The sequence below is a fragment of the Lycium ferocissimum genome, chromosome 10, assembly GCF_029784015.1.
Source record: "Lycium ferocissimum isolate CSIRO_LF1 chromosome 10, AGI_CSIRO_Lferr_CH_V1, whole genome shotgun sequence".
In the NCBI taxonomy this organism is placed as follows: domain Eukaryota; kingdom Viridiplantae; phylum Streptophyta; class Magnoliopsida; order Solanales; family Solanaceae; genus Lycium; species Lycium ferocissimum.
Window position 1 is genome coordinate 22,441,232 of NC_081351.1, and position 27,462 is coordinate 22,468,693.

The 27,462-nt window shown below is 35.6% G+C and overlaps 1 long non-coding RNA gene and 1 pseudogene across 1 annotated transcript; both read right to left on the reverse strand.

Annotated features, from left to right (window-relative positions):
* Positions 1-2,249: 2,249 nt before the first annotated feature.
* On the reverse strand, positions 2,250-4,016 carry LOC132032844 (uncharacterized). The gene is made up of 2 exons (XR_009408608.1): positions 3,811-4,016; positions 2,250-2,811 (listed from the first exon to the last, which is right to left on the reverse strand). It is a non-coding gene; the product is annotated as an uncharacterized LOC132032844 (long non-coding RNA).
* Positions 4,017-4,991: 975 nt separating this feature from the next.
* Positions 4,992-27,462, reverse strand: LOC132034723 (uncharacterized; annotated as a pseudogene).

The window sequence follows — 27,462 nt, forward strand, 5'->3', positions numbered from 1 at the left end:
TTGCCCAACCTCCAACGGCTTCTGGTAGAAAGCTGCTTCCATCTTCAGGAAATCCCTTCTGCTATTGGAGAAAATTTAAACCTAAAGATGATTGAAGTGAAACGATGTGGTGAGTCGCTTGAAAAGTCAGTCAAGGAAATTAAGGAAGAGCAAGAAGGATATGGAAACGAAGAGCTCAAGGTCCTTATATACTCCTTAGATTCATCAACTTGACGTGCATATGGAAACGAAGAGCTCAAGGTCCTTATATACTCCTTAGATTCATCAACTTGACGTGCATATGGAAACGAAGAGCTCAAGGCTCAAGGTCCTTATATACTCCTTAGATTCATCAACTTGACGTGCATATGGAAACGAAGAGCTCAAGGTCCTTATGTATTCCTTAGATTCATCAACTTGACATGCATATGGAAAGCTGAAACAACTGGTTCAACAGGTAAGTGACGCAAGCTTATTTGCATTATCTCCTCAGCTTGTACACTTAACATCTAAGAAGTGCTTCTTTGTTGCGCAGAGGCAAAAAATTGTGATTGAAAGATGAAGGAGACATCGAGCTTCAGCACTGATCTTAAGAACCAGTAGTTCCCTTATGCTGTTTCTTTGTTCATTAAGCACAATAGCATATCCAGCTAGATGGAAGCTGGGGAAGTTGGAGACATTTTTCTTTTTTGAGTTGTTTTTGTACCTCAAAATAATTTCTTTGGATGGATTCACTGCATTGACATATGAATATTATTTCTTTCTATGATATTTTCTATGCTTGCACATTGATTCTTCATGAAGAAGTTACTTTTGTCATAGAAATATGAGATAACTTCAGGCAACTGGATGTTTTATGTGGGAAATGGTAATGAAAACTGTGGTGAATGATTTTGTAAATGGTAAAAATAACATGGCATCATGGGTTAGGAATAGCTAGCTCGAATAATGGCACAACATAATCTCAAGGAAGTTGTATCTATTCTGAATTTTGTTGCGTTATTGATAGGTTTGCCCTATCTGTAGCTTCAAAACATTGATTCTATGTGAAAAGATATCCAAAATGAGTTGGAACTGCTGCACTCTAATACGTCTCAACTGTCTTATTATGTCTAAGAAGATAGCTACCTAACTTCATCATACAATAGCTCAAAACAACAAGGAATGTGTTGTAAAGCATTCAGGAAGAGCCTGTGGATAAATTATAACATAATGTAAGAATTTACCACCAAATGGCAAATAAAAACCTATTGAATTCTATATTGATCATTAGATATGTGAATGAGTCATCAAATCCTATTTACAGTATATAAAAGAAAAAAATAAAAAAGGAAAAAGCTCAAATATGCCATTGAAACTTTCCGAAATGACTCATTCATGTCACTCGTTAATAACGGCAATGGCATAAATGAGCTCAACTATTACAATGATAAGGCAAATTGACAATAACTCATATGTACTACAAGGAACATTTACAAGACTTCAACCCAAGATCACACTGTCTAAACAAATCATGCTAAACCAAATTAATTTCTCTGTTCTAAAATGAATACATCTATCAGGGACCTGAATCACCAGCTACGAGGATTAGACTTGATGCTGAACTGAGCAGACAAAGCAACCCAAGACCAAGTGCAACGACTGCTTTCATATAGCAACTTCATCAGAATGATGGAGGACAATAGCACGGTAGTTATGGCGGGGGAACTGAGAAACAGTAGTGATACTTCTAGCTGGATTCCTTGCTCAACATATCTAATAGAAGCTTTTTCCATGAAAATTAAAGCAAGCTTTCACTATGAATCATAGGCGAATTCAGAATTTGGATAACATAAACAGTTCAGAGCAGTTGTAGTAGTAGCACCATCTATTCATAGGTCCACTGATTTGAGATTCAAGCACAATATCTGGAAGAATATTGGATTATTGCAATACGGAACATATAAGAAAAAAACAACAAGATGACAACCATTTAATCTGTTATATGCGCATAAAAATTAACAATTTAAAGAACAAAATGACTAGAAGAAAACTTCTACAAGGATGAGTCTCCCGAAAAAGAAAAGAAAAAACTGAAACGCTATACATCTGTCTGCTAGGTTGTCACGTGCACCATAATTTTACGTGCTCCTAGTTGTGTTTTGAAGCGAAGATCAACTGTAACAGGCGTATCATTCACGCTTTACACAGAGGACAAAGGGAAGGTTCCACCTTTAGCTTGGAGATTTTCATACGTTGCAACACATATATTTGCAGGAGAAAATTGAGCATGGGTGTAACTTTTTTCATCTACATGAACATTTATGTACCAACAAGAAATTGATAGGAGGGGAAGGCTACAAAATCCTTAATGTCAACTTTCAACGCACTAACTGAAATGCAAGATCTGCAAGAAGCTAGTCTAACTTCAAGCTGTCCGTGCAGCATAAAAGAGTTGTTCACAGTAATTAATGGTTTTCTGCAGTTCATTATATTAAGAATCAATGGTTTCCTGCAATTCATTATATTTGCATTGGCCAGTTCATATATTGGATTCATTGCTACCCCCGTAAACAGCCTTGATGACCAACGCTAAATTAACAAAACCAAGAGTTGAAACAATAAATGAGGATAAAAACTAGAGCAAACCAATCCAGTTCCTCTTGATCATTGAACACAGCTGTTCATGAACATGTTTGGCTTCAATGAAATCAGCTTTTGTAGGCAGGCAATTCATTGGAGGAATATGAGGAAATTATATAGGAGGAATATTGAGTATTGAAATGTTTGATCCAACAATATTACAGTAGTAGTAGTTTCTTCTGTAGCAAGATCCTCTTCAAAACATAGAACCTACAGAAGAAGTAATAGTCAATTACCTAATGTTTACATATAAGTAGCTTTAGTTTGATAAGAGGCTACATTCCACAATATAATGAGACAGTCATATAGACAGATCAGTCAACTATCTCCATGAAATTTTAAACAAAGGGGAGAAAAACATGGGGATGTTAATTTGGCGTTAGCTCCTTGAATAGTATTTCTACATTGTTGGTACTTCTTTACTCTACTTTAATAAATTTTTACCTGATTTCTTATCAGATAAAGATCAGCTAATATTCAAATTGATACTTAAAAAACAGAATACAAACAAGAGATACAGACAGCTGTAATTTTTAAAATTTCACAAGGGTAAAATTCGAGAAAAAAAGAAAAGATTTCTTTGTATCAGTATTATTTCTTCATCTAATGAGAAGTGGTATTTAATATTTATACAATGAATCCTATGACTAATTAAGGAGAGACAATCAATTATAACAAAAGAAAATATTCTATTCTCCCATAATGATGCTAGGAAATAAAGTCTCCTTGAATCAAGCTAATCAATCAAGATAATCAACAATAAGATTTTAATACTTCTCTTACAAAGAATAAATAGAAGAATTGCAGTTTCAAAATCTTTAAATCTATCACAAAATGAACTACTCAATTTAGCATCTAATAGTCTTGATTTCAAACTAACCTCTGCAAAAACTTAAACAACTTTTGGAAGGTTTTGATAGTTGGGACCTAAAAGTTCTCTGTCTGAACTGCAAGTGAGAAAATTTGGTAAGCACTAGAAGATTAAAAAGGCAGATTAATATATGAGATTGCAGATTCACGTTTACAAACTTCATGTTAATGTTTTATTTGCTAACTGGACACCCAATTTCATTTGAACTTGGAACCTCAAGGTCAATGTTGAAACCCCTAAACCACTGAGCCAACAACTAGTCTTGTGTTCAGAGGATTCAAAACCTATATATATACATACACATAAAAAGTAAAAAAAAAAAAAAAAAAAAAAGATACGTTACATACAGTGTATTTTTTTACCGAGGGGTTTCTAGTGAACACCATCCCGCCCCTCTAGATCCACCCCTAAATCCATCTGTACTAAATGGTTTCACCAACTAATGAAATTTTGTTATACCAGAGTATGTCAAAAATGTTCCAGCTGCACTATCATTAACTTGAAAGCTAATTGTCGCACTATTAATATACAGAAAAGGGCCAAAAATGTCTCTGAACTATCTCAAAAGGTCTAAATATACCCTTCATTCACCTATTTTGCTAAAAATACCCCCCACTGGCCCAGTTTTGACCTTAATTTTTTTTTCTCTTTTTCTTTTTAAAGTAGCAATTGAGGCTAAGATCTATCTTATGCTCAGATATTTTTTTTAAAAAAAATTACTACGTGTCATATTCCTATTTGACAAAATAATTTAAACACTATTAAAAAATAAATAAAAAAAAGAGGTCTGCTAGTTTTAAGGGCAAAAGTGAGCCAAAAAGGTGAGAGGAGGGGTATTGCAGCAAAATAGGTGGATGAAGGGTATATTTAGACATTTTGAGATAGTTCATGGGCATTTTTGCCCCTTATCCGATTAATATATTACTTCGAAGGTTTTGTTTGGCAGATGTACATATACATGCTTCGTTAAAGAACAATCAGTTTTATCTGGGGAAAACGTTTCTAATCATATTTTTCCATTTGTGCTGTTCTCATTTTTTGTTTTACAACAACGTAAAGAAGTTCGATAAATCATATTTGATACAGGAACATTATGAAGTAATGAAAAACAAAAGCAAGTGAGCCAACCAATAATTGGCAAAACCAAACGTAATTGTATATCTAAGAATTGAACAGTAACGTAAGAATAAACCTCCAGTACTTCCACCATTGAACATCAACAGTTCTGAACTTTGGGTCCATCCTAATTCTTTTCTAGGCCCTAATTCACCAAGCTGGAATAACCTACCAAAGAATTATGGGGAAATTACATTGGAGGAACATCATTTCATCTATAAAGACTAAAACGATGTGTTTTTACCAAAATTTCATGGGTGAGCATCACATGCACAATGAAACAATACCTTATCAGAACGTATTAACAAACGAGACACACTCAATTCAGTAAATGACTATTTTTGTTCTTTATTTCCATTAATGGACATTACACAAACTTATGAAAGTTCTACAAGTCCTTTTACTAACTGAAACACCTTCAACTATAGTTTAATTAAATAAGTTGGAAGGACAAAAACTCTTAGAAATTTGTACATGCAGGTATTATCTGAAAAAGGAGAAGGAATCTCAACATACATGTATACAAAAGAAATCTATGTGATATTATCCCTTTTCGGATGTGATTAAAAATAAAAAATAAAAAAATAAAAAGGAACTATTCGGGGGATATCTAAGAGTTAGGAAAACAACATCAAAACACGAGAACAAAAAAGTAAGAAAGCATAAATGAATAAAAGAACATACCTGGGCTGAGTCGAAACTTTCCCTATGAAACTGACATATCTTACCAAGTGCAGAAACAGCATTATTATATGCAACTTCATTCTCAGGTTCACGAGCACGTAAATGCATTATCACTTTATTGATCCTCGACAAAGCCTCTGGTTCAGGTCATAAGATCAAGTAAACACAAAAAAAAAATATCACTTCTCGCTGCCTTCTCGAGATGATGAAAAGGGCCTCAATATCACATTCAACAATATCATACCTCCAACAAAAGATTTGAAAGAAGAACAACCATATTCCGCCCAAAGCACAAGTCCATAAAGAGCAGACTGAACATGACATCAGCATCAGCACAAATAGTGAATGCAACTTGACTTAATTAAAGCTTTTACCACTAAGATGTACAAACCTGTCTAACAGGCAGGTTTTCGTCATTGCTTGCGTCCAGAATCAAAGGAAGACATACATCATAGTACCTAATTTTCACAGGAAGTAAATATCACATGTTGGAACCCATTTAAGAAATACCCATAAAAATAGACCTACTTTAGAGCTGCTTCAGGACACTCCTCCACTAGATGATCAAAGATATAAATAGATGTACATCTTTCATTAGGTGTTTCCTCCTTGCCCTTCATAAAAGCAAGAAAAGTTGAATGTTGAAAACAATCATATATAATGAAAAAAAAAAAAAAAAATTAGAAGGTTAAGATGATACTGTTTATAACTTACCTACATAGGTAATAAAATATGATGACAACTCATCAAGGAAAGGCAAGAAAGCAGATTTGAAAGCTTTGATCAATGTGCGCAATATTTCACCAACCTAATAAGAAAAGGTAGTATGATTTGTTAATAATGGTAGATTCCAAGTGAAATTCTTGTAGAAAGACAACATGGTGTGCTTCTGCATTCTTATATAGAACATACACTCTCGAAAACATTTTCTTCTTGCCCGCTTTCCTCCCTCAACAATTCAGCTTCCTCAGCATCGAAATCTTCCATTTTCGCTCTCTCTTTGAGTTCTTGTTTTCTACTTGAACTGTCTGTAATGACATGCTTTATCTCATCCACGATGCTACGAACCTGACCTTCATTGAGAAGTGGTCCACAAATCTGAAAGAAGACACAAAACAAAAGGATCATAATGGTAGCATGATGGACATGATACTGTGAATATTGGAAACATAAATATAGATACTCTAGATATATGAAAATATACTTAGAGATATTTTATATTTATTATAGAATATTGTGTAGCATTAACTATAGAATATTACGTAGAATATTTGGTACGATTTACATTAAGTGTAGGATATTTTGCTTCCTTTTATCTCTTATTCCTCTTGAGTATAAATACCTATGTAGTCTGATGTATTAGATGAACAAATTGAGAGTCATTCTTCAGTTTCTCTCTTGTTCTTCTCTGTTCTTGACACGGTATCGGAGCCTTCTCGCTTTGATTCATAGAGTTCTTGATTTGTGGTTCCTTTCAATCTTTTTTGAAAGTTTTTTTGGTCTTCTTGTTGGTCAACTGTTAGTCCTAAACACTTAGGGCTCTTGGTCTTGGTTATTCAAGCTATTTTTTCGTATCATTGTGTTTTTTTATTTTCAATATTAAAAAAACATGACTTCACATCAGTTTGAGTCCTTTAATGTTCATTTCCTTTGGGAAAAATTATTCTGCTTGGGAATTTCAGTTTCAACTATTTGTTATCGGAAAAGAATTATAGGGTCATATAGATGGAAGTGATCCTGCTCCTACTGATCCTACAAAGTTAAATCAGTGGAAGGTCAAAGATGCTCAGTTGATGACATGGATTTTAGGATCAATTGACCCTCTTATTATTTTAATCTCAGGCCATACAAGATTGCAAAGGCCATGTGGAATTATTTACAAAAGGTGTACAACCAAGACAATAGCGCAAAACGCTTTAAGGTAGAGCATGAAATTGCTAATTATTCTCAAGGAGATCACTCTGTTCAATATTATTATTCTTGATTTCAAAACTTATGGTTTACAAAGCAAGTTGAAGCGGTCATTGTACGGATTGAAACAAGCTCCCAGAGCTTGGTTTGACAAGTTTCGATCTACTTTGCTTCAATTCTCTTTTAAGCAGAGTAAATCCGACTCGTCTTTGTTTCTTTGGAAAACATCTACAAGTTGTGTTCTTCTTTTGGTATATGTAGATGATAATATTATCACAGGAACTGATTCTTCATTAATCACTAGCATCCAGCAGCAACTTAAGGATTCTTTTCATATGAGAGATCTTGGTACTCTTACATATTTTTTGGGGTTAGAAGTTCATTATGATTCTTTAGGTGTGTTCTTAAACCAGCACAAATATACTCAGGATTTAATCGCTTTGGCTAGTCTTCAAGAATCTTCCTCTGTAGATACTCCATTGGAATTGAATGTAAAGTATCATTGCGAGGAAGGAGATCTTCTGCCTGATCTAACTTTGTTTCGACAATTAGTTGGGAGCCTAAATTATCTTACTATTACTCGGCCTGATATCTCTTTTGCAGTTTAACAAGTGAGTCAATTTATAAAGGCTCCCCGCCATATACATTTGGTGGTTGCCTAGCATGTCAAGAAAACTTTTGTTATGCGCTATCTATAGTAAATTTAATTCCACACACAAATTTTAAGCATTTTACTGGTTTAACCATGTTTTAATTTGTAGGTATAAATTAACTATGGAGCAAGCTAATACAAAGTTAATAAGCTGTTTGTCAGACTCGCCAGTCTTGCCTAGTCATGTCAAGAAAACTTTTGTTACTGCGCTATCTATAGTAAATTTAATTCCACACACAAATTTTAAGCATTTTACTGGTTTAACCATGTTTTAATTTGTAGGTATAAATTAACTAAGGAGCTTCCACTTTACTTGATCTCCTCCATATATATTACCATGCAAGTGATTGCTCTTTGTACCCTTCTCCTCTGTACAAGAGCTGGACCAAGCTTTATTCTGCTACTAGTAGAATATAACTGATATGAGTTTGGACGAATATCTTGTTTAGATCTCTAGCGAAGGAAAAGAAATGGGGTCATAGATTTAGAGTGATCTTAAAAGTTGGAATTATTTACTGTGTGGGAATGTAAAGGCAAATATTTTGATCATATTTAAGAAGTTCAACCTCCAAACTTGGATCAACAATATTAAAGAAACCGTCTTAGAAGTAAACAACCTGCAGGCAATCATCCAATTGACCCAACATGATTAGACACATTTCTGCATCATACTCCTGCATGAGATAACATATCAAGCATCACTTTCTCATTATCCAAATACACCGAACTTAAGCATTCTCCCCACCAAAAAAAGGAAGAAAAATAAAAAACATAAGTACTGATGTTAAGAACAAACCTATGCAAAGCTTCTACCGAAGCCAGTATTATATGGTCTGACAACTTCGTGAAATATGACTCACTTTTGTCTTGAGCAATCCCTTTCTCAACAGCCAGTTTAGCAGAACGCAACAGGAAGTGCACGGCTTAAACAGAAAAAAAAAATATTAAATTGCATCAACAACCGGAAAAAATACCTGAAATCATGAGAATTCTCACCTTCAACAGCGGATTTCCTGACTTTTTTGTGGGTAAAGAATTTCAGAAGCGGAACAAGGATTGAAACGGCCTGTTTCATACATTAAGTCATTGATATCACTTGTTAAATTTGACTTCTCTCGAAAGCACATGAGAAAAAGAAAACATGCAGGTGATTATTCACGCCAACCTGGGAAATCCATGGGTAAAAGTCTTCCTTCAATATATCAGCATACAAACATAGCACTCTACAGGCTTTAGCTTTCATCTCTAGTACCTATTTACTGCAAGATTTGAAGCTTCAGGTAAGATCTATTGTACTAGAAAAGCTAGAAATCAATCATATCCAAAAGAAGTAATTGTTTAATGAACTACCCATCTCAAGAAACAAATACAGAGCTTTTGAGTAAAGCAGGAACAGGTGCTCCTAAAGATACAGAAAATGTTCAACTCAATTCAATTCGTAGGTGTCTTTTGCTACTTAACACTCTCGTTCTATTTTGATTCTATATGCTATATATTCATCTATCATGGCATTCTCCCGAAAGACTAAGCCTTGATATATGAAGTGTCTACATTTGACACTGCAAAATCCATCTAACTTCACCTCAACTTCATTCTTTTTATATAGGCTAACCTTGTAATGCATATATCTTACTTACTCTAAAAACCCTTTTCTCTCTAGAGAGATTCTCCAAAGTTCAAGCTTCTGGTAGGTTGTCTTATTAGTTTCGTCAAGTGGCACAACATCTGCAAATAGTATACACCGAGAAATCCTATCATGTATACCAGAGGCGGATCCAGGATTTAAACTTTATGGGTTCAACCTTTTAAGATTCTTAGTTGAACCCATTATATTTTATAAGTTATGGATTCATGTCTCTACTATTTATTGCAATTTTAATAAATTTTTACACATAAATTTATACTCCGCGTCGAAAGTTGGGGTTCAATTGAACCCCCACCTTTAAGGCTACATACGCCTCTGATGTATACTGCTGGTTAACTCATTCGATGTCTATTGGTTAGCATATTATTTATCGTGGGCAATTCTCACTTCTTGAGCTACCTTCTGGAGTTGAGTTAGGTACAAAATTCATTTTCTTATCATAACTCAACACCTCTAGCATGCATAACCGGATTTGCACGAGTCTGAGCATCCAAATGAAAACCTTAAGCAATAGGTGGAGAGGCCCAAGATATTTATAAAACCCTTTGGAGGCCTTTTATACCTGTTACGAAATGAAGAATCGTGTGGCTCTTCACGCGCCACCTACAGTTTCATACTGATTCTCACGCGCCGGCGCGTGTTCCAACGCGCTGTTCATTTTCTACAGGTGCGTTCGATTCTTTATGTGCTTTGGTGGTATTTGAAATTTGTGATTTGGTTCATAGTTCAGATAACTGTGCTTCACTAAATCAGTATCTGAGTGTTTTATTTGGTGAATTGGATTTCAGCAGAGTTTGAGTATTCTTTTTGGTTGAAAGTTTGAAACCGAGAAAATCTTTATTTAATCTTTTCTTTGGCTTCAGAGGTGGTTAATCTTTATTTATTGAAGGGATCTGATTTTTAGTTGAAGGGCTTCAGAGATTTGAAATTGGTAAAGATAAGTTTGCCATTTAAAAGGGAACTTTCCGTTTTTTTTTTTTTTTTTTTTTTTTGACTTTGGTATTCTAACGTTGATATTTGTGGGTACCCCTTACTGGTGAATATCTACTTGTGCTCTTGTTTAGGCCTCGTTTGTCCATAGATATCAAAAAAAAAATTCACTTTTTTTTGGAATTTTGGAGTTGGAGTTGTGTTTGGCCATAGTTCTTAAAATTGTAGTTTTTGGTGAAATGTAGTTGTAAAAAAGTGAAATTTTTTTGAAAAACAAGTTTTTTTTTTTGAGTTTTTGGTATTCGGAATGCAACTTCAAGTTGTATTCGGAATTCATGCTGCCAAACGCCGATTCTGAAAAAAAAGTGAAAAAAATTTCCGGAATAAAGTGAATAATTCTTATGGCCTAACGGGGGCTTAGTCATCTTTAGACTAGATATTTAGAGGAGATGACTGAATTTGTATCTCCTATTTCGTCATTTGATAAAACAGTCCTGGTTTCGGCAGAAGAGTTTGCTAAATTTTTTAAGTATCAGAGATTACATAAAGGAATTTTTGGATATGGGACTCTTAAACCAACCTCCTCTATTACCCTGTCATCTTTATTAAGTCTTCCAATGGCTTTTAATTTGATTTCTGTTAGCAAAATTACCCGAGATCTTAATCGTTATATTTCGTTCTTTTCCGATCCTTGTCTATTCCGTGATCTTAAGAGGAATCAAGTTATTGGTAAAGGACATGTATCTGATGATCTCTACATCCTTGATGAATGGGAGTCTCGGTTTGTTGCCTGCTCTAGTGTCGTGTCTCTATTTGAAGCACATTGTCAATTGGGACATCCTTCTCTACCTCTGTTGAAAAAGCTCTGTCCTCAGTTCCAGAATATTTCTTCATTAGAATGTGAGTCATGTCGATTTGCAAAACATCATCGCAGCTCATTAAGTCCAAGGGTTAATAAGCAGGCTGAGTCGGCTTTTGAGTTAGTTCATTCTGATGTTTTGGGACCATGTCCTGTCGTTTCTAAACTGGGCATAAGTATTTTGTCACCAGGATGATTTCTCTCGGATGACTTGGATTTATTTTATGAAGAGTCGCTCGGAAGTGTTTACTCACTTTTGTGCCTTCTGTGCTGAGGTCAAAACTCAATTCAATTCTTCGGTACGTATTCTAAGAAGTGACAACGCTAAAGAATACCTAGACAACACTAAAGAATATATGTCAAAATTGTTTCAATCATACACGAGACAACATGGTATTCTCCACCAGTCTTCATGTGTTGATACACCCTCTCAAAATGGAGTTTCTGAGAGGAAGAATAGGCATCTACTTTAGACAGCTCGGGCACTGTTGTTTCAAATGAAGGTTCCTAACCAGTTTTGGGCAGATGCGGTCTCTACGGCTTGTTTTCTGTTTAATCGCATGCCATCCACTGCGCTTGTTGGTAATATGCCTTACAGTGTTACGTTCTTTTTCCAAACAAGTCGTTATTTCCGATGGAACCTAAGGTGTTTGGAAGCACAAGTTATGTACGAGATGTTTGACCATCTGTGACCAAGTTAGATCCCAAGGGTTGAAGTGTGTTTTTCTGGGCTATTCTTGTAATAATCCATATTTTTTTTTAGGCTTAGTTGGCAATTTAAATAAAAGAAGGAAACAAAAAGGGAATTAAGTATTATTGAAAAGAAAAGGAAAAGAAAGAAATGGGCCAAGCCCAAAAAAAACAAAAAAAAAAAAAACAAAGGAGTTTAAAATCTGATGGTCAAAACGTGAGAAACAAAAAAATCAGAAAACGAGATAGACGCAAAAAAGGGAAACGCATAGCAAGAAAAGAAAAGAAGCGAAGAAAACGAAGGAGAAAAAAAAAAGGATTTTCAACCCAAATCATCAAGGTAATGCCTCGATCTTTTATTTAATTTTATTATGTAATTATGGGTGAATTTTTATGGTGAAAACATGGGAATATTTTGAGGATTGAGAAAGTTTAGTACTAGGGTTCTTCAACCCTAAAATCATTGATTTGAAAGGGCTTAAACAACTTCGGATTTTAGAATTCTATATATCGTTGGAATCCTCTCATTAAGGCCTTTCCGAAACATAAGTCTTGTCGGGTTTTGAACACATTGACCGCAGGGCGTTTTTCGTCCTTTAAATTTGACTTTAGTTTAAGCCTCTAAGAATATAGAATTATGGTTTACCACTAAGGGTTTTGACCATTATAAATCCGTTTTGTGTAGTTTGAGGCAATCTAGGAGACTCGAGAATGCGTTTTGAATTATTGGGAAGTGTCTTGAATTGTGAATTTGAGGTAAGTGAGACTTTAAGCTTTGGATACTTGCTTTTCAAAGTTCGTTAAAAAAGATATATTTTGTCCTTGCTCGGTCCTACGTGGTTGGGGCGAGCGTGTGTTGCGTAATCGGTGGTTCTTATGCGACCGCATATACTTTATTTTCAAATACTCTAAAACTCTATTTATAAATTGTTTCGTAATGTGATACGAGCCGTGAGCCATGATATTGGGCATTGTGTATGCCCCTTAGCATTGTGTTTTCGATTATATGAGGGCATTGTGTATCTTCCCTCTTAGCATTGTGTACGCTTCCTACATATTTGGTACATTGTGTATACGTTGCCGTGGATTCATAGTGTTGACTAATTCTTTAACTACCACTTATGACGGTTCGTAGTGTAAATTATGTTGAGATATATAATATATTTGATAAACGATAGTTTGGACCTTGGTTGCTATTATATAATGATATATTCGTATAATATAAAGTGCTTGTTTGGTGTTTGTATTTTCTAACACTTGTTCCGGGGGTATTTGAAGTGGCGGTCGAGGATCTCATCGGGTTATATTTATGTATAACTCACTCCTTGCATGTCCGTACGCAGTATCTTGTCGTTGAGAACGATTTTGGTAATTGAAGATTTCGTGAGTGGATTCATTGTCGAGGTAAGCCACCGCATTGTTCGTGGAGCTGACCATTTCGGCTTTATCTAGTTTAGTTCTAGTTATTTCTTTTAATTTGGGTTTACGTCGACACCAAACTGTTCAATTACTTTGTTATGCTCCACGGTCTTAGCGTGGGATGTGGGCTAGATTCTTTTTACCTTAGCGTTGATTGGTTTTCATAAATCGATTATGGATTTGGTTGGCGACTATTTCGCATTTTATCATTAATAACGTTGTTGGACATCGCACTTATTTTCTTTTAGTTCTTTTGTAAATAGTTAAAGTATGATATATGGTTCGCACAGTGCGGTGTGTTCTTGGGTGCCAATCACGTCTAGCGGGTGTTTTGGGACGTGACAATTCTCGCCTTCAGAAAGGATATCAGTGTTATTCAACTGAACTTGGCAAATATCTTGAGTCAACTGATGTGGTATTTTTAGAGACTACACCATTCTTCTATGCACCTCCCATTTCTACAAGCCGGGGGGAGAAAGATGAGTGGTTAGTCTATCAAGTCACCCGTGTTTTGACAGAACCATCAGATGTTGGTCCTCCATCACTTAGTTCTTCTGTTGATCACCGCCCGACTACTGTACCTTCAGAACTTGCTTCATTTGTGGTTGAAAGACCGCCAATTGTTCAAGTTTACTCAAGGAGGCGAGAGGCCGATGATACTTATCATGCACCAGTTTTGGCGTCATTTGATCCTCCTCCGGACAATTTGACCAAAATAGTGTCCTTTGAGGGACAAATCCAACAAATGGGTTTGTCAGAATTTTGTTAATCAAAATGGTGAAAACGCACCCCTAGTGGAGCACCTTCGGTGTGCGGTTTTCACGTCTAAAAATAGACGGTCCGTTAAAAATATTTACACTGAAGGTGCTTTGCAAACCATGGGCCTTCAGTGGATATTTTAAACTCTTTGAGAAAGGCACCTTCAGTGTAAATTTGAAAAATCATAGAATCTGAAAAAGAAATTTTTTTTTTGCAGTGATGTGACACCGGGGATGTACTCTTTTCAAACCTAAAGGCTCATAGTTCAAGGCACCTTCGACGAACTTACAAAACGCCCTTAGCCAAGAAAGCCTTCTCAATAAATGATGCTATATCTCTCTCTTCCCCACCACTTTTCTGTAGTCCCCCTTTCCCATTGCTGTCAAGAGCTTCTCCATAAACAAAACCAAAAAAAAAAAAAAAAAAGACTTTCAAAACATTAGTTGGATGGTGGAGATCAGTAGGGATCATAGTAGCTAGTTTCACCTGGTTGGTGAGGATTCGAATCCCCACGTTGTAATCCCGTTCCCCATTTCCCCTTCCCCTAATGTAATAAAAAATAAAAAAAGAAGGTGGAGATCAATTCTATCTGAAAAATTTGTGCATTAATCAACCGTTCAAATCAGAAAGCGCATCTTCAAGAGGTAACTTTTTGCTTTTATTTTACTTTTTTTTGTACTTAATTACTTTTCAAATTGGTGTATTAAATTTTTACCACATTTATTTATTCATTGTTATGTTTATTTGTATTATATTCTTTGATTTTATCTTATAGAATTTTAATATTATTAACCATTATATCCATTTGTTACCCCTACATTTGCTTCCAATTTGCACCATTTCCACCATTCCATCTCTTCGACATTGATTTCCATCTTTATTTCCCACTCAGTTGCCTCATAAATGAATTCAAACTCGTCGGCATTTTCTTATTTTTTCTGCTAGTTTTTCAACTCTACAAGTCTCAAAGCATGTAGTAGTATTTTTTTATTTTTCCATTCAACACAAGAGTGTTGCAGAGTAGAATAATGGAAGGCTAGTATAAATTTAAATTTTTGTAGACTACGAAAAATTGAATCTTAATTTAAAAAAGAACAAAATAACCGGGAAAAACCCGATGAAAACGAAGCGGTAAAGACCGATTTAATTGGTTTGGTTTAGCTTAACGATTTGAATAACTGACTTAATTGGTATGATTTGGTTTAACAATTTGAATAACTAGCTTAATTGGTTTGGATTTTTTTTTATATATAGAAATCGAGCCATGAACACCCATACCTTTGGATGCTTACACTAAGAATTTATCTTATATAATCTTTATTTAATCTTTATCTACCAATAACTAATAAATTATTATGAGAGAAAATAATATTTGAAAAAAAATGAAAAAAAAATCATCTTGATATTATCATTAAACTTGACTTTTTAGGTCTTATGGCGTAGCCTATGGTGCATCCGTATCCATTTGATCCGAGTGTCCTTGTAGGACAAGTTGCTCATCGCAGCAAGCACATCTGGAACAATGGTACATGTAACACACTGATGTGTCGCCGGTATGATGGTGAATTTTGGGACCACATAATGAAACATCCACTGCATGAGCGCGTGTGTCGTTACTTGCTCGATTGTGGATTTTATGGTATATATGTAGCCGGACACACATCCTTAGGCTCTCTTGGCTAAGGTCGCTTTTGCAAGTTCACTGAAGGTGTCTTGAACACTATGAGCCTTTAGGTTTGGAAAAGTTGTCCCAATTGTCACATTACTACGAAAATTTTACTTTTTCACATTCTTTGATTTTTCAAATTTACACTGAAGGTGCTTTCCAATAGATGAGCCTTTCTCCAAAGTTTGAAATATCCACTGAAAGCTCATAGTTTGCAGAGCACCTTCAGTATAAATATTATTAACGGACCGTCTGTTTTTAGATATGAAAACCTTACACTGGAGGTGCTCCACTAGGGGTGCGTTTTCACCATTTTGGTTAACAAAACTCTGACAAACTCATTTGTTGGATTTGTCCCTCAAAGGACACCATTTTGGTCAAAAATTCCCTCCTCCGTCTAATCCTCCAGAAAACCTTGCCCTCTCTATTTCTCTTCGCAAAGGTACACGTACTTGCAAATCCATAAATTCCATTGCTATTTTTGTTTCATATGACCGTTTATCCTCTACGTCTAGATCTTTGATTGCTTCTCTAGATTCTATTTCTGTACCCAAAACAGTGGAGGCTTTGAATCATCTTGGATGGTCAGATGCAATGATTGATGAATTACATGCCTTAGAGGAGAACCACACATGGGATTTGGTGGACTTACCCAAGGGAAAGAAACTAGTGGGACGTAAGTGGGTCTTTACAGTTAAAGTTAATCCAGATGGTTCCGTAGCAAGACTTAAGTCCAGACTTGTGGCTAAAGGGTATGCACCTACATATGGAGTAGATTATTTAGACACCTCTCTCCGATTGCCAAACTCATTTCTGTCCGCTTGTTTATTTCTCTAGTTGCTTCCGAGAATTGGCCTTTGCATTGCATCAGTTGGATATCAAGAATGCGCTCCTTCATGGTGATCTTCAAGAGGAAGTGTATATGGAGCAACCACCCGGGTTTGCTACTCGGGGGGAGTATGGGACTTGAAGAAGTCTTTGTATGGCTTGAAGCAAAGTCCCTGGGCTTGGTTTGAAAAATTTAGTGAGATAGTTCAGGATTTTGGATTAAGAATGAGCAAATGTGATCATTCAGTCTTCTACCAGCGATCAACAGCTGACACTATCCTCCTAGTTGTATATGTTGATGACATCGTCATTACAGGAAGTGATTATGCAGGGATCTCCTCCCTCAAGTCTTTCTTGCATAAGAGGTTTCATACGAAAGACCTAGGCCAGTTGAAATATTTTTTGGGAGTAGAAATAAACAGAAGCAAGAAGGGTATTTTCTATCTCAGAGAAAGTATATTCTTGACCTGCTTGCAGACACTGGAAAGTTGGTAGCCAAACCTTGCAGTACTCCAATGGTTCCCAATATGCATCTTAGGAAAGATGATGGCGATCCTTTTGATGATCCCGAGAGATATAGAAGGTTAGTTGGAAAGTTAAATTACCTTAATGTGACTCGTCCTGATATTGCTTTTGCAGTGAGTGTTGTTAGCTAGTTCATGTCAGCACCTATGGTAAAACATTGGGAAGCTTTGGAACAAATTAAATTCTATGTTACTTCGAAGGAGTTCCGGGACTTGGCAGATTGTATAGCAATCATGGTCATACCCGTATTGAGTGTTTTGCAGATGCAGATATGATGGATCCAAAATTGATAGAAGATTTACTACAGGCTATTGTGCCTTTGTTGGAGGAAACCTAGTATCATGGAGGAGTAAGAAGCAAGGAGTCGTGTCTCTATTGAGTGCAGAATCCGAGTGCAGTGCTATGTCACAGTCTACGTGTGAGATTATGTGGAAATTGGGTCGAAGCATCATACACCAGCAAAACTCTGGTGTGATAATCAAGCTGCTCTTCATATTGCCTCAAATACGGTGTATCATGAAAGAACTAACCATATTGAGGTTGCTTGTCATTTTATTTGTGAAAAGATTCAGGAAAACTTGATTTCTACCGGCTACGTGAAGACCGGAGAGCAACTAGCTGATTTGTTCACAAAAGCGTTGAATGGAACTCGAGTTGATTACCTTTGTAACAAGCTGGGCATGATCAATATCTATGCTCCAGCTTGAGGGGGAGTGTTACGAAATGAACATAGACACCTTTAGATGTAGTGTACATAGTTCAGCAGATATGTAGAGATACAATAGGATATCTTTTGATTCTTTCCTTAAATAGCTTCCTTATTTTGAGCTCATTGTATTTGTATATAAACTTCTTACGTAATGGAACAATACACAAGTTATTCTACATACCTTGTCTCGATTACAATACCCAATGTAAGTCAACTATATAACTCAATAAAAAGAACTGAAGAAATCTAAATGAACTTCACGAATTACAAAAAAAAAAAAAAAAAAAAGTCAAACTTCAATGATAAAAGCTTACCTATCAGCATCTAATTTATAATTTTCACTGTACTGCTCCATAGAGATGGTCTTAAGTTGAGCACATTGAATTAAGCTGGACATGACTGCATTCATATAAGGAAGAAAATCCTGTTCCACGCACTCGCAAATTCTATAACTTGCCTGAGATGAAATAATGAAAATAAAGAGAGGCCCATATAGAAAGCAATTATGATCTTAAAATTAAGTGATTAACACATACCTTTAACATGTATATAGTAGTAGGACCATCCACCTTCGCTTGTAATGATATAAGCATTTCCATAACCTTTAATGACAACAACAACAACAACAACAAAGGAAACAAATGAAAAGTAAGCTCCAGGTTGAGAAATGGCCAAATGCAAAGAAGCTCACGCCGGTGAAACAAAATGGCAAGGGAGGCAAAAAGGAGGGAAACCAAAATGGAATTGGTATGACTATGGGAAACCTATTTACGGAACTAAAGAAGATGTACTGGATCCACCGGGAATAACTATTAGTAGAAGACCTGTTTTTCATCATCTCTAAATTTCTCTTTGCCAACAGCTCTGACAACACTGCTTATGCACTCCATTGCATGGGAAAGAACAATAAGATTAGATTTAATATCTGTGTTTCTCAGGAGAGTTTTCAAGTGCGGCATAACAGTGTCATAGCAGGTTTGGAAGTGCTCCTGCTGACACATAATATATTAATAACCTTCATGATTCATAATATAAGCAGAAACTGAAATGCGTCAAGAATAAATACACCAGTTAATAATTTAGCAGATTCAGCTATAGAAGCCAGTGAGTGTAATGCTTCTAGTTGGACAATTTGTCTGTCATTATGCATTTCAACGAACAAAAAAGCAAAAATAAAATAAAGTCTCTTGCACACTTGTCAGCAGTGAAATACCCCTGTAATTTGGTGGCCTCTATATTTGCACACCTTTATAAGTACAAGCAGTTTGTTAACTAATCCATCTAGATGAGGTATCAAAGTTTCTGGCTTGACGGGCACACCGAAGTTGCTCAGAGCTGCTGCGGCACATGCCTATGAAAATGCGAAAGAGTAAAAGGAGCAAATTAATTGGCATCAATAACTGAATGGAGAAGTAATTTGGTTACAATTGTTCAACGTTCTTGGAAGTCAGCAAAAGAGCTCTTATTGCAACGAAAACAAAGACATAAAATAAATTCTTCCAAAAGCACACTACTGGAAGCTAATAAAATTGCACGAATTTCTAGAAGGGATGTTACAGAACACATCCTTAATGGCCTCATGTTGCAGAAAAGCACAAGCGAGGACCAATTGGGAACAAGTGTTATGACTAAGCAAATGAAGTCATATATATCAACGAGACTTCATGGAGTATCTCAAAGATTTCATCAAGATATGAAGCATAATGCAATAAGTTGAGTGATCCGATAGAGAGCCAACTCCCACAACCAATATTTAGGTTAATGTGGTTGTGTGTTAAACCCGAGATTCTTAGGAGCCAGATATACTAGAATATACAAAGAAAATTAATCGATTATTATTCTCTCCGTGGATAAAAGAACATTTTTTTCTTTTTAAATTAAATTGGTATTACACCCAGCAAAGTTAAAGATATTCAGTTGTATGGTATAGCAAACCCCTTGTAAAGGCACAGTTAAAATATAAAATGGCGCTGGTTGTTTCATGTATCAATGATAATCTAATCTTCTTTTAGCTTGCAATTGTTTTCTTGGGAAACTTCCAGCATCCATAGACAATAGATATCACACCGGACAAACCTGCACTCGTGGATGAAAATCATCCATGGCTGCAGCTAATGCAAGAAGTAATTGGTTATGGTATTTTTCTTGCAAATGTGGAGAGAAGTACAACAACTGGTGAGTTGCATAGCAAGCTGCCCATCTAACTCGAGGATGAGGATCTTGGAAACAATTGAGAACCATAGGCACCACCTGCTCCAAATTCTTAATCATCACCTATAAGAGGAAAGAATCCATTAATACAAGGTAATCACCAAAACCCAAAAACAAAAAAATCAAAGAGATAAACATTAAAGAAATAGGGGCATATGGGCAAACTATCTATAAAATTAGGCAGTTTGCCAGCAAAAAGCACCTCTTAAATGCATGCTACAAGTTGAAATAACATGTGTTATAACCAAACAATAGACATAATTAATCCACAAGTAAGACAAATGTTGTACCTTTGAGCAACCTTCAGCAATATGAATAAATGCAATGAGAGTTGCATAGCGCTTCTCCCATTCTGGCACATCCGAGTAAGCAGACAGTTGCTCTATGGCAACATGAGCAATAGACTTACCTCCTAATGCAAGAGAAAACCGGTCTAAACCCATCCAGCCAACATCGAAGCTACTTGTTGTTCCTGAATCATCAACATTGGTCTCGGCACTATACCAAGAAGGGTCATCCGTAATATCTAGTAATAACTTCAATAACATTGCGAAACATCTGCTAATAAAAAAGGGGGACCCTCTTTATCATGCCAGGGGCCCTCTTCTTCGCCTCAACCAAAGTTAGAATAAATTCAAATGCCAAGTGCCTCGTGTTCTCTTCCAAACTCCCAGCCTCTGTTATCTCAAACATGGTGGCGACCACATCCACTAGCTGCCTTTTCAAGAACCGAGGTTCATCCTTGGCCAACTCTATAAAAAGTTTCAGGGCCTTCTCGTCTGCAACCTCACGTTTGCTCAAATATGTGTCAGTCCACTTCTTCATCAACCACGGCAACAAATCCTAAAAGCGCTCCTTTTCATTTGAACTCGGCATACGCTGAATAAATCTGATCAGAGCCCACATGACTGCGATCCTCAGTTCTGGATCAAGGGTATCATCATCCAGTGTATTACGGAATAATGAGTGCAAAGTCTTTGCGGAAGTGACTACTATTGTTTCACCTATTTTCCAAGCTAGGTCAGCAAATATAAAGAAAGCTGACGCTTTGAAGTAATTGTTTGAATCAGTGAGGCATTGGTACAAGAATGGCAATAATTCAGGCCAGTTGTTGTCTGGGAGAAGTGAAGCAGCCAACCTGTAAATGGTATCACGGCGCACTTTGATGATGAATTTTGATTCTTCCAAATTGATGATAGGATTAAGAAGGAAAGATTTGATGGAAGATTGAATGGAGATGCTTAGATTGTGCCAAGTGCATAAGTCATCATCATTGAGCAACTTGAAAAGGAGGTCAGCACACTTCCTGAGAGAACGGGCGTCATCATCATGTTAAGAGCTGAGAAAGTTAACAATTTTAAGAGCAAGGGCGTTCGGATCCTTCTGTTTCATCATGTCCACCAATGACTTAGCCTCATCGTGCTAACGGAGATCGGAGAGAAAGATTTCAAATGGCTCATAGTCCGGCCCCAGAATCGCCTCCATCCGAAACTGAATCAACTCGTTATCCACTACAGTATAGTAGTATTGAGAATGACGACTATGGAGTTATATGAGAATGAGTTTCTCTTATGCTAAGCGAAAGAAATCAATGTAAAAGTTTGGAATTGTACCTATACTATGGTCAAATTCCCTTTTGTTTTCCAATAATTGTACAAGTAATATGAAACTAGCCAAGCACTCTTCTGCTGGTTTAAATGGTGAAAATCACAAAGAGCAAAGTCTGTTCATAATCCAAGTGTACTTAATAAATTGATTAAAACTAGAATAAAACAAGAATAAATCTAGCTGTTGCATGTGAATAACATATAGGTATGTATTTCTAAAGTCTTGATTAAAAGCGGCGCCCACAGTTAAAGCTCCCGTATCTTTCGGGATCGGAGAAGGCCGGACAACAACTTCTATAGTCTTGATTATGACAAACAATTCAGCAATAAAAAAATATTATTTTTTCTATACTTCTTTTGAGACGAATAGCAATTTGGAAAACTGTTTAGCCAAAATGTTCCAAAGTGGGAATGAAAAAGAAGTTCACATTCTTCTTTAATTATATCTTTCCTCCTTTCAGTTTTCTTTCTTGTCTCCTACTTTTTCCTTTTCCCCCAAAATAAATATGAAAGGGATAAAAAAGAAAAATGTGGCAAGGTGTTGATTATGGTAGGGCTGATTCTGAATAGACAATTAGTTGTTATGTGGGCGTCAAAGTATTAGTCTGTCTCAAAAAGAATGTTAACTTTCTATATATAGAAATAATTTAATTTTATGATATGATTTACGGCCACACAAATATGTACCGCTTGTTTTGAACCATTAAGTTTCAAAAGTATTCATTTTTTTCTCAAACTCCGTTTCAAAAGTATTCATTTCTTTCTTAAACTCCGTACCAAGTCAAATGGTGCCACATAAAATTGAGACGGAGGGAATACATTATTAGCACAATACTAATAAATGGTGTTTTATGTTTTTTACAATGTTTCAAAATAAGTGATGCTTTAGGATTTCAAGAAGATTATCTTATTTACATAATCAAGAATCATTAAGTAGCTTTTTTTTTTCTAGATATATAATTAGGTGTAAGTTAGTAAAAATACTCCTAATTTTCTAAGAGTAAGCACTTTCTTTATCGGTGCATATAAGCTTACAAAAAACCACTTATTACAAAACAGACAGAGTATATAGTTTTTCAAAAAAAAAAAAAAAATTGAGGAAGCATACCTTTGATAAACTAGTCGCCCCAAGTCAGGCATTTTTTCAGTAAGTTGATGGGCATAGCTCGAAATTCAATTTTTCGGGATCATTTTGCTTGATGAAGTTGAAGATTTGACTCAGAATTGTAGCTAATTGAGTGGACTAGGAAGCCAGTGGTGTCAGCAAAACTGAACTCCACTCACAATTGCTTCACAAAGATTAAGCCAAGTTAAAAGAACAAGCTTTTATGGTGGTTTTGGCACAGACTTTCAGAAATGGTGGCAGGGGTTTAAGGTTTTGGAAATATTTTAAGGTTGGAATAATTATACAAGGAACAAGTTGGATAAACTGATAAAAATGGTCCCTTAAAAGTTTGATACGTCTGATAATCTGCTAATACCTGGATAATTAGTATTAGCGATGGGTTTTACTGTTTAACTACACAATTTGTTCGCGGCCGATTCTTTTTTTTTTTTTTTAGCAGTTATGGTGAATGCAACGTAATTTATGTGCTTTATAAGTCCACTCAAATGTGACTATAACTTTTTTTTCGTGTTTGGTATCGCAGTCTGATTATATCTGAATTTGCGCTTGAAAGTCCCGCATTAGGAAAAAGCGCTTCTTAAGAAAGGTGACTCTGTATCCAGGGGAGTTGAATCCGAAACTTCTGATTAAAGATGAAAGGGTATTTGTCACTCCATCACAATTTTTGACGGTGACGTGATTATAAGTCACTCTCGCTAAATGCAATTTACAAGTGCTTTGCTAAATGCAATTTTTTTACCCTCCAAAATCAGGCAGATTTTAGATAATTCTTAACCAATTAATTTATTTCTTTCATGATTTGCACGAATGAATAGCTTTCTTTCTTATAAGTATTAATTTTTTTATAAAATAACTCCTTAAAAAAAAAATTGTCTGCCAATGTGCAAAACCTTGATTGTTGCCAAGGTTGTTGCTCGTCCTGTTAAAAAAGAGTGTCCACTTAACCTTTAATTTTTTGTTCAAAAAAAGTATTTACTTACCAAATCAAGAAAGTATTAACCTTTTTTTTCTTTTCAGATTTACCTTTATTAATTGTTAAATAACCAAATCCCATCCTTAACTAATTAGGGGTAATTGAGTCAAATTAACTTTTTTTGGCCTAGAATTTAGTATTTTTCTTAAGATGTGTGCAAATGACTAAGAGCCCGTTTGGAATTTTAGGTGTTTTTATGCCAAAATAACTTTTAAGCACTTTTGTAGTGTTTGGATAAAATAAAAAAGTATTTTTAAACACTTATTTTTAAACCACAATGACAAAAATAAGCCAAACGTCATAAGCTAGAATTTCTAACTTATGACTTTTGGCTTATAGGTCAAACAAAAAATTGCGCGGATTGCCCTTCTTTGGGGTGGTCTTGAAAAATGGCCATAAGGTTCTAGGTTCGAACCCCCCGCTCAGGCATAAATTAAAAAAAAATCGCAAGGCAATGCTTGGGTCGCATGTATGCCGGACCCGGCATACAATTGTTAAGGAATAACCAAAGTTATGCCATATCCTGCATAACTTTGGTGTTTGGTAACCTGAGAAATCTCATTTTGGGGTAAAACACTCTCTATTAAAAAGACAGTCTATTTCTAAGATTCAACTCCAAGATCTCTGATTAGGAATATAGAAGTGCATATCACGCCACCATGATCTTTGGTCATTTGTTCTCGTAATATTTCTGCGATAACAACTTCATTAAATGTCTATATTTCAAGTTGTTTTTATCTATTTACAAAAGTTTATATACTCTGTTAGCTGGAAAATTAGAATAGAGTACCATGCTAATTAAATTATAAAATTGGAAAAGAAGGCCAGATGAGATTTATTAGCCTCAATGCTTTGAGAATCCAATAGTCTTTTGCAACAATGTACAAGCTACAGCAAGAGATGAAATTTGGAGAACTACGAGTTACGATAATGTCTTAAATTAATAAATCTATACCTCAAGGAAACTTTTGCACACTTCTGTTATCTTTTGGGAGGCCTACGTTCCATATAGAAATTGTTTACTGGCTAGACTATCTCAACCAATGGCGAAGGCAGGATTTTCCCTAAGGGAATTGAAAAAAATAAAAAAAAAAAAAAAAAAACACGCTAAGAAGCCAACAGAATTCAACATCTAATATGTATACATAAAAAAATATTGACCTTATATACACAGTGTAATTTTCAGGCGAAGGGGGTTCGAATGAACTCCTCCCACCCTCTGGCTCCGCCCATGGTCCCTACTTTCTTGGCCCATATTTCCTGACACAAATTTAGAATTCTAGCTCTTCCAGAGTGATATGTCACTAACGGCGGCTCGGACCCGACTTGAAAATCTTTCTCATAATTGGTATACTTACACAGCCCGTACGCCCCCTCACTATATTTACATATGTAAAAGTTTCTGGCCTTTGGAAAACATCAATGAATCCTCTTTACTACTGGTTAGGGTAATGGATTATCATTTTAACAAAACAGATGACTGAACCAAAACTGAGAAACAATGTAAATTTTTTCAGAAAATGTATATGCCATCAGCAAGAAGTCAATCAATCAGGTTAATGTCTTTTTGTCTATGAAGATCATTTCAAGTCTTGTTATAAAAAAACAAATTAAAAAAAAAAAAAAAAAAAGGAACAATCTATAAAGTATCATACGATTCGAAATTGTGAAATTATATGAATAATGCACTTGTTTTTCTACCCTAATTTTCTTCACTTAAATTAAATATCAGGCTATCATTTGCCGCACGATTCGTGCAACAAAACCATGGAATTTCCAACACAATCCTAAAAAGAATCAATGAGCTTTTTTATGAGAAATACAAGCTTGATCAAAAAGCAGCCTGAGATTAGAAATTAAACAAACAAAATCTGACAAACTGATAACTGAAAACAAATGAAATTAAATAAAAACAAATTCTGCACACAAGAAATTAAGAAAAACCCAAGCTTTATAAATTTATCATACTAAATAATCTATAGTCTTTAATTTCACCCAATTTTCTACGCAAAAATAAAATAAAAAAATATCTCTTCTAAATTCAGTGAACTAAATTTGCTTCATTAATGACCAAAGCACATTTGACAAATTGTGTCAAAATCTTCATTCAAGAATGTGCACCTAGCACACTTCCACATAATACCTTCTTCAACATGATGATTGTTGTTGCTACTCATTGGTGCTTCCCTTTTTCTAGTGAATTCTCTTGAAGTATTCACATCTTTGATTCCATTTTCTAGTGCCATAACCAACTTGTCAAAGTAATTTCCAGTAACTTTAGTCAGGCCAATGACTTTCGAACGAAAATTTTCGAACTTCTTGTAAGACCCTTGCTCTGTATAATCCAATTCCTTGGTCGATCCAAGATGGTCCATCAATTCTTTCTCCACACAATGCTGAAGTCGCTCTAGACCTGCCTCAGCTTCCCCTTGTAAGTACTCGAAAAATCGTGTTTTTGCCACCTCCTCTTTTGGTAAATAAAATCCATAAACATAAGTCCATTTCAACACCCTCCTGCATTTAACAATTTGTTTCCAAGCTTCTATAATAAATTCAAATTCAGTCTCAGCTAAAGAGTGCAATTCACTAAAATTCTTCAATCCTTCATCTCTCATTTTTTTCAAATCCACTATGGCCTTTTGTTTTGACTTCTCATTAGATAACCATCTCTCATAGAAATGCATGTACCTTTGAACACATTGTTTGGCTTCTTTTATCTCTTTTTTTTCCTCATACCTATTACATCTACTATAACAAGTACCCCAGTTTTCAAAACAAAGCCAACAAAATTGGTAACCACACCTACAAGTCATATGCATACACCCCATATTTTTCTCAATTGAGTTGTCACACTTAGGACATTTTTTAGTAAAAGCCAAAATCCAATTCGTATTCGCGGCTTCTTCGTGATTCCTAGAAATCCACTTAGCTATAGTGTCACAATCAATCGGGCGATGAATTTCCTCCACGCAATTCCAACAAAAACCATTAGAACAATCACAAATCACATCGTAATTCTCGCTCCCTATCTCAAATTCAACAGCACATTCACATCCCGGAGAAGGACACCACTTGATCTTCCTATTTTCTTCGACATAAGATCGAAATAAACAATCATAATACTTCAATCTATCTTTCTCAGAAGCTAATGTAACGATCATACTTTCACCTACCATAGCGTCACAACGTGGTTCGGGACAACGTAAACCGAGACACTTATTAGAACCATCATCAATCGACGCGCTAATGTAACCTTCCCAACATAGCTTACAAAAAGGATGTTTATTACAAGTAGCAAAAGCAACCTTATCAAAAGAATATTCCTCAAAACAAATCCCACAATTCACATGATTACTACTTCTTTTCAAAGGGTTTTTATTTTCTGAGACAGAGATGTAGTTGTTTTCAGATAACATACCTATAGACTTACGAACTTCGTGTTCATTAGCAAACCACTCTTCATTAGCTCGAGTGACATTCCAATTATAACGTCGTAGAAGTGCTAACGAAACGTCTTGTGGGACAGAGAGAATGTTTGAAGTTTTCACGACATCTTCTTTCACGAGTTGACGAATATCAGTATCCTTCAAGATTTTGTAATTTTTCTGATTGTCAGAGTGCATGGATTCATCAATGTTGTCGCCAGCACTGAGAACTACCTCATCTTCGTCTGAATACAT